This window comes from Gorilla gorilla, chromosome 5 (genome assembly GCF_029281585.2).
Source record: "Gorilla gorilla gorilla isolate KB3781 chromosome 5, NHGRI_mGorGor1-v2.1_pri, whole genome shotgun sequence".
Classification (NCBI taxonomy): Eukaryota; Metazoa; Chordata; class Mammalia; order Primates; family Hominidae; genus Gorilla; species Gorilla gorilla.
The window spans coordinates 171553272-171562465 of NC_073229.2; the positions used below are offsets into that span (position 1 = coordinate 171553272).

Below are 9194 nucleotides of genomic sequence, written 5' to 3' on the forward strand. Positions count from 1 at the left end.
CAGGAAGGAGAATGAATGCAGAGGAAACTACCAAACACTTATGAAACCATCAGATTTTGTGATAACTCACTACCGTAAGAACAGCATGGGGGAAATTGCCCCCATGATCCAATTACCTTCACCCGGTCTCTACTGTGACACATGGGGATTATGGGGACTACAGTTTAAGATGAGATTTTGGGTGGGGATGCTGCCAAACCATATTACCTCTTTTGTTTATAAATTACCCAATTTCAGGTAGTATCTTTGTAGCAGTGTGAGAATGGACTAATACAACTTCCCAGCCTCTGGTAAGCATCATTCTACTGTCTGTCTCCATGAGTTCAATTGTTTTAAAATTTACCCCCCATAAATTAGTAAAAACATGTGAAATTTGTCTTTCTGTCCTCAGCTTATTTCACTAACATAATGTTCTCCAGTTCCATCCATTTTGTTACATGTGACACAATCTCATTCTTTTTTATGGCTGAATAGCACTCCATTGTATATATGTACCACATTTACTTTATCCATTCATCTGTTGATGGACATTTAGGTTGCTCCCAAATCTTGGTTATTGTGAATAGTACTGCAATAAATATGGAAGAGCAGATATCTCTTTGACATACTGATTTTCTTTCTTTTAGTTATTTATCTGGCAGTGGAATTGCTGGGTCATATGGTAGCTCTTCTTTAATTTAGTTTTTTTTTTGTTTTTTTTTTTGTTGTTTTTTTTTTTTTTTTAGGAACTTTCATACTGTTCTCCATAGTGGCTTCAATAATTTACATTCCCAGCAACAGGGTATGAGGGTTCCCTTTTTCTATATCCTTGCAGCATTTGTTATGGCCTGTCTTTAGGATAAAAGCCATTTTAACTGGGGTGTGATGATATCTTATTGTAGTTTTTATTTGTATTTATCTGATTATCAGTGATGTTGAGCATATTTTCATATACCTATTAGCTGTTTGTATGTCTTCTTTTGAGAAATGTCTATTCAGATATTTTGCCCATGCTTTAATCAGATTATTAGATATTTTTCCTAGAGAATTGTTTGAGCTCTTTATATATTCTGGTTATTAATCCCTTGTCAGATGGGTGGTTTGCAAATATTTTCTCCCATTCTGTCTCTTCACTTTGTTGTTTGTTTCCTTTGCTGTGCAGAAGTTTTTTAACTTGATGAGATCCTATGTGTTCATTTTTGCTTTGGCTGCCTGTGCTTTTTGTGGGAAAAAAAGCACAAAAACTAAAACAAAAACAAAAACTAAAGAGTTTCCTCGATGTTTTATTTTAGTTGTTTCATAGTATGTGGACACATATTTAAGTCTTCAATCCAGTTTTATTTTTATATACAGCAAGAATTAGGGGTCTAGTTTCACTCTTCTGCATATGGATAGCCAGTTTTCCCAGCACCATTTATTGAAGGGACTGCTCTTTCCACCAATATATATATATATATATGTATATATTCCTGGCACCTTTGTTGAAAATGAGGTTAGTGTAGATGGATCATTTGTTTCTGGGTTCTCTATTCTGTTCCATTGTTCTATGGGTCTGCTTTCATGCCAGTAACTTGCTATTTGGTGACTATATCTCTGTAGTATAATTTGAAGTCAGGTAATATGAGTCCTCCAGTTTCGTTCTTTTTGCTTAGAATAGCTTGTCTATTCTGGGTCTTCTGTGGTTCCATATAAATTTTAGGACTATATTTTTCTACCTCTGTGAAGAATATAATAGGTATTTTGATAGGGGTTGCATTGAATAGAGATTACTTTGGGTAGTATGGGCATTTTAACATATTGATTCTTCAAATCCATGAACATGGAATATCTTTCCATTTTTGGTATCCTCATCAATTTCTTTCATCAGTGTTTTATAGTTTACATTGTAGAGCTCTTTCACTTCTTTGGTTAATTCCTAGGTATTTACTATTATTTGTTACAATTGTAAATGAGATTACTTTCTTGATTTCTTTTTCAAATTGCTTACTCTTGGCATGTACAAATGCTACTAATTTTTGTACATTGATCTTGTATTCTGCAACTTTACTGAATTTATCAGTTATAATAGTGTTTTGGTGGAGTTTTTAGGTTTTTCCAAATATAAGATAATATCATCTGCAACCAAGGATAATTTGACTTCTTCCTTTCCAATTTAGATATTTTTTATTTCTTTCACTCGTCTGATTGCCATAGCTAGGACTTCCGGTACTATGTTGAATAACAATGGTGAAAGTGGGCATCCTTGTTTTTTTCCAAATCTTACAGACCCCATTCTGTTTGATACTAGCTGTGGGCCTGTCATATACGGCTTTTATTATATTGAGTTATGTTCCTTCTATCTTCAGTTTTTTTTAATCATGAAGGGATGTTGAATTTTGTCAAATATTTTTTCAGCATCAATTAAAATGATCATATGGTTTTTATCCTTCATTATGATGATGTGTTGTATCATGTTGATTGATTTACATATTTTGAACTATCCTTGCATACCAGAGGTAAATCTCACTTTGTCATGATGAATAATTTGTCTAACATATTGTTGAATTGGGTTTCCTAGTATTTCGTTGAGAATTTTTACATCAATATTCATCGGAGATATTGGCCTGTAGTTTTGTTTATTTATTTTGGATGTGTCTTTGTCTGGTTATGGTATAAGGGTAATACTAGCCTTGTAGAATGAGTTTGGAAGTATTGCCTCCTCCTCTATTTTTCAGAATACCTTAAATAGGATTGGTACTAGTACTTCTTTAAATGCTTGGTAAAATTCAGCAGTGAAGCCATTGGGTCCAGGGCTTTTTTTGATAGAAGTCTTTTTATTACGGCTTTGATCTTGTTGCTTGTTATTGGTATGTTCAGGTTTTCAATTTCTTCATGGTTCAATCTTTGTAGACTGTATATATCTAGGAATTTATGTATGCTTTCTAGGTTTTCCAATTTATTAGCATATACTTGGTCATAGTAGACTCTAATGACCCTTTGAATTTCTGCATCATCCATTGTAATGTTTCCTTTTTTTCATCTCTAGTTTTATTTATTTGGGTCTCCTCTCTTTTTTTCTTTGTTAGTCTGGCTAAAGATTTGTCCATTTTTGTTTATCTTTTCAAAAAACGACTTTCTGTTTTGCTGATCTTTTGTATTTTTTTGTTTCAATTTCATTCATTTCTGATCTGATCTCTATTATTTCTTTATTTCTACTAACTTTAGGTTTTATTTGCTCTTGCTTTTCCAGTTCTTTAAGATGTATCATTAGGTTGTTTATTTGAAGTTTTTCTTCTTTTTTGATTTAGGCACTTAAAACTATAAACTACCCTCTTCATACTGCTTTTGCTGTATCCCATAGGTTTTGGTATGTTGTGTTTCCATTATCATTTCTTTCATGAAATTTTTCAATTTTCTTCTTAATCTCTTTATTGAGTCAGTAGTCATTCAGGAGCATATTGTGTAATTTCCACGTGTTTGTATAGTTTCCAAAATTCCTCTTGTTAATAATTTCTAGTTTTATTCCATTATGGTCAGAGAAGATGCCTGATATTATTTCCATTTTTTCAATGTTTTAAGGCCTGTTTTGTGGCCTAATATACGATCTATCCTTGAGAATGATCCACGTGCTCAGGAGAATGTGTATTCTGTAGCCATTGTATGAAATGCTCTGTAAATATCCATTAGATCCATTTGGTCTCTAGTGCAGATTAAGTCTGATGTTTCTTTATTGACATTCTGTCTGTATGATCTGTCCAATGCTAAAAGTGGGAATGTTGAAGTTCCCAGCTATTATTGTGTTAAGGTCCATCTCTCTCTTTAGCTCTAATAATATTTGCTTTATTTATGTGGGTGCTCCACTGTTGGGTGGATATATGTTTACAATTGTTAAATCTGCTTGCTTAAAAAAAGCCCTTTTTCAACAAAAAAATATATCAATAGAACCAGATTATAATGGGATCCACATGTGAAAACTATCAGACAAGGAATTTAAAATACTATTATTGATATTGTAAAGGCTTTAGGGAAAAAAAAAACAGAAGGTATGCATGAACAAATAGGGAATTTCAACTAATTGTCGGTAATTATGTGAATAAAAATGAACTAAACACTGCATTCAAAAGGCAGAGATCAGGAAAATAGATTTAAAAAATAAATATAGGCCGGACGCGGTGGTTCATGCCTGTAATCCCAGAAATTTGGGAGGGCAAGGTGGGCAGATCACTTGAGGCCAGGAGTTCAAGACCAGCCTGGGAAACATGGTGAAACCCTATCTCTACTAAAAAATACAAAAAAATTAGCTGGGCATGCTGGCACGTGCCTGTGGCCACAGCTACTCAGGAGGCTGAGGCAGGAGAAGTGCTTGAACCCAGAGGTGGAAGTTGCAGTGAGCCGAGATTGCACCACTGCACTCCAGCCTGGGTGACAGGCAGCAGAGGGAGACTCTGTCTCAAAAATAAATAAATAAATAAATAAATAAATAAATAAATAAATAAATAAATAAATATAGGGTCTCACTGAACTTGCCTGCAGCTCTTGGGGTTTCTGTGTCTTTCTTCATAGTGGGAGCCAGGCCTAGACACCAGCAACCATGTCGAAGGGACCTGCAGCTGGTATTGATCTTGGCACCACCTACTTTTGTGTGGGTGTTTTCCAGCACGGAAAAGTGGGGGTAATTGCCAATGATCAGGAAACCGAACCACTCCAAGCTATGTCGCCTTTACAGACACTGAACGACTGATTGGTGATGCCACAAAGAATCAGTTTGCAATGAACCCCACCGACACAATTTTTGATGCCAAACGTCTGATTAGACAGATTTGATGATGCTGTTGTCCGGTCTGACAGAAAGCATTGGCCCCTACTGGTGGTGAATGATGCTGGCTGGGCATCCAGGTGGAGCCCTCGCTCGCCTGGTCAGGGAGTGCGCATCAGGGGTGGCAGAAGCCATGGATCCTGGGCAGCAGCAACCGCCTCAACCGGCCCCCCAGGGCCAAGGGCAGCCACCGGCGCAGCGCCCCCCAGGGGCAGGGCCCGCGGTCCAGACCAGGGCAGCCGGCGCCCACGGCGACCCAGGCAGCGCCACAGGCACCCCCCACCGGGCATCAGATCCTGCACGTCCGCGGAGACTGGGAGAGGAACCTGGAGGCGCTCTTCAACGCCGTCATGAACCCCAAGATGGCCAACGTGCACCAGACCATGCCCATGAGGCTCCGGAAGCTGCCCGACTCTTTCAAGCCGCCCGAGCCCAAGTCCAACTCCCAACGGGTCAGTACTGAGGCAGGCGCGGCAGGAGCCCTGACTCCACAGCACGTTCGAGCTCATTCCTCTCCAGCTTCTCTGCAGTTGGGAGCTGTTTCTCCTGGGACACTGACCCCCACTGGCGTAGTTTCTGGCCCAGCAGCTACACCCACAGCTCAGCATTTTCAACAGTCTTCTTTTGAGATACCTGATGATGTACCTCTACCAGCAGCTTGGGAGATGGCGAAGACATCTGGTCAGAGATACTTCTTAAATCACATCGATCAGAAAACAACACAGCAGGACCCCCAGGAAGACCATGCTGTCTCAGATGAATGTTATAGCCAATCCACCAGTGCAGCAGAATATGATGAACTCGGCCTCAGGTCCTCTTCCTGATGGATGGGAACAAGCCATGACTCAGGATGGAGAAATTTACTGTATAAACCATAAGAACAAGACCGCCTCTTGGCTAGACCCAAGGCTTGACCCTCGTTTTGCCAGGAACCTGAGAATCAGAGTGCTCCAGTGAAACAGCCACCACCCGTGGTTCCCCAGAGCCCACAAGGAGGCGTCATGGTGGCAGCAGCTCCAACCAGCAGCGACAGATGCGACCGCAGCAACTGCAGATGGAGGAGAGGCTGCAGCTGAAACAGCAATAACTGCTTCGGCAGGAGTTAGCACTGCGTAGCCAGTTACCAACACTGGAGCAGGACGGTGGGACTCAAAATCCAGTGTCTTCTCCCGGGATATCCCAGGAATTGAGAACAAGGACAGCCAATAGCTCAGATCCTTTCCTTAACCGTGGCACCTATCACTCTCGAGATGAGAGTACAGACAGTGGACTAAGCATGGGCAGCTAGTGACCCTTGCACCGCAGATGACTTCCTGAACAGCGTGGATGAGATGGATACAGGTGATACTATCAACCAAAGCACCTTGCCCTCACAGCAGGACCATTTCCCAGACTACCTGGAAGCCATTCCTGGGACAAAAGTGGACCTTGGAACACTGGAAGGAGATGGAATGAACACAGAAGGAGAGGAGATGATGCCAAGTCTGCAGGAAACTCTGAGTTCTGATGTCCTTAATGACGTGGTTTTGTCGGAACCTAGGCAAATGACCATATTAGTGAATCTGTTCGTAGTTGTAGCTTGGGACGGTTATTGTAGTTGTTTTGGTAAAATCTTCATTTCCTGGTTTTTTACCACCTTATCTAAATCTTGATTATCTGCTCTCTCTTTTATATACATATACACACACACAAATATAACATTTATAAGAGTGTGGTAGCAGAATGTATCCTTTTGTTAGGTTTCCCTGCTTTCCAGTTAATTTTTAAAATGGTAGCGCTTTGTATGCATTTAGAATACATGACGAGTAGTTTATATTTCACTGGTAGTTTAAATCTGGTTGGGGCAGTCCGCAGATGTTTGAAGTAGTTTAGTGTTCTAGAAAGAGCTATTACTATGGATAGTGTCTAGGGGAGTGCTCCACGCCCTCTGGGCATATGATAGGTATTATCTGATGAATTGGAAAGGAGCAAACCAGAAATGGCTTTATTTTCTCCCTTGGACTCCCTTGGACTAATTTTTATGTCTTGGTTGGAAATCACTGAGTAGGTTCATAATGTCCATGACAGAAATAAGCTTTATAGTGGTTTACCTTCATTTAGCTTTGGAAGTTTACCTTTGCCTTAGTTTTGAAAGTAAGTTCTAGTTTGTAGTTCTCATTTGTAATGAACACATTAAAGACTAGATTAAAATATTGCCTTCAAGATTGTTCTTACTTATAAGACTTGCTCCTACTTCTATGGTGAAAATTGACCCTGGATAGAATACTATAAGGTCATGAGTTAGCTGGAAAAGTGATCAGATTAATAAATGTATATTGATAGTTGAATTTAGCAAAGAAATACAGATAATCATGATTATACCTTTATTTTTACAGGAAGAGATTAGTAACTAGAGTATGTGTCTACAGGAATGATAACAGTTTCCAAAGAGTTTTTTGTTTTTTGTTTTTGTTTTTGTTTTTGTTTTTGAGATGGAGTCTCGCTCTGTCGTCAGGCTGGAGTGCAGTGGCGCGATCTCGGCTCACTGCAACCTCTGCCCACTGCAACCTCTGCCTCCTGGGTTCAAGTGCTTCTTGTGCCTCAGCCTCCCGAGTAGCTGGGATTACAGGCACATGCCACCACACCCAGCTAATTTTTGTATTTTTAGTAGAGACAGGGCTTCACCATGTTAGTCAGGATGGTCTGGATCTCCTGACCTCATGATCCACCTGCCTCGGCCTCCCAAAGTGCTGGAATTACAGGCGTGAGCCACCGCACCCGGCCCCAAAGAATATTTTTTAAAGGAACAAAATGAGCATGAATTAACTCTTCAATATAAGCTATGAAGTAAAAGTTGGTTGTGAATTAAAGTGGCACTGGCTAGCACCTCTATGTTTTAACGGTCTTCCAATATTTCTAGAATAAGCCCTTATTTTCAAGGGTTTATAACAGACATAAAATCTCTTCTCCTGGCAAAAGCTGCTATGAAAAGCCTCAGCTTGGGAAGATAGATTTTTTTCCCCCGGTTACAAAATCTAAGTATTTTGGCCCTTCATTTTGCAGGAGTGCAAAAGTTGGAAGTAAGAAATTTTATTTTAAGTACTTCCAGTGCTCAAAAAAATGCAGTCACTGTGTTGTATATAATAGTTCATAGGCCAATCACTCATAATAATTGACTCTAAGGCTTTTATTAAGAAAACAGCAGAAAGATTAAATCTTGAATTAAGTCTGGGAGGAAATGGCCACTGTACAGATGGAGTTTTAGAGTAATAATGAAATTCTACCTAGAATGCAAAATTGGGTATATGAATTATACAGCATGTGGTTGGGATTTTTTTTTAATGCGCAGAAGATCAAAGCTTCTCGGAAGGAGTGCCTATAATTTGCCAGTAGCCACAAATTAAGATTATATCTTATATATCAGCAGAGTAACTTTAGCTTAAGGGGAGGGTGGGAAGGTTTGGGGGGTTGTGAAGATTTAGGGGGACCATGATAAAGAACCTTATAAACTTCTTTCTCTTTAATAAAGACTTGTCTTACATCTTGCTGTCATTAAAGGCAGCTGTTCCTAGAATTTAAATCACTTAAGTACACCCACAAAACAAGAATATGGAGATCTTCATTTCTCCTCGACTTTAATTTGCCCAGTTATACCTCAGTGTTGTAGCAGTACTTTGATATTATGATACTCTCTGTACTGACCTGAAGGAGACCTAACAGTCCTTTCTCTTTTTGAGTTTGAATCACAGCCTTGATATGGTGTCTGGTTTTATATCCTTGTTCCTGATGTAAAGGTGATTAACTGCTTCTTGGTTGTATTGGGTAGCATTGGGATAAGATTTTAACTGGGTATTCTTGAATTGTTTTTATAATAAACCAATTTTATAATCTTTAAATTTATCAGCTTTTTACATTTGTGTTCTTTTCACTCAGGGCTTCTTAGATCTACTTATCGTTCATGGAGCACATTGATTTGGAGATTCAGATCTTCTAAAGCACTATTTGTTGTAATAACTATTTTCTAAATATAATGCCTTTAAAGGAAAAATGAACACAGGGAAGTGACTTTGCTACAAATAATGTTGCTGTTTTAAGTATTCATATTAAATAGATGCCTTCTATATGGAACATGGCAGAAAGACTGAAAAATAACAGTAATTAATTGTGTAATTCAGAATTCATACCAATCAGTGTTGAAACTCAAACATTGCAAAAATGGGTGGCAATATTCAGTGCTTAACACTTTTATAGCATTGGTACATGTGAAAAATGAGTGTTCAGGTGGATTTTATCCTTGCAAGCATGTTTTTATAAGAATTGTGATTGTGCCTATCATAACAATTGTTTTCTGTACCTTGAAAAAGTATTCTCCACATTTTAAATGTTTTTATATTAGAGAATTATTTAATGCACACTTGTCAAATATATATATATATATGTA

The 9194-nt window shown here is 38.6% G+C and overlaps 1 pseudogene; it reads left to right on the forward strand.

Annotated features, from left to right (window-relative positions):
* The first annotated feature begins 434 nt into the window (after window positions 1–434).
* Window positions 435–8174, forward strand: LOC134758780 (transcriptional coactivator YAP1-like; annotated as a pseudogene).
* The last annotated feature ends 1020 nt before the right edge of the window (window positions 8175–9194 follow it).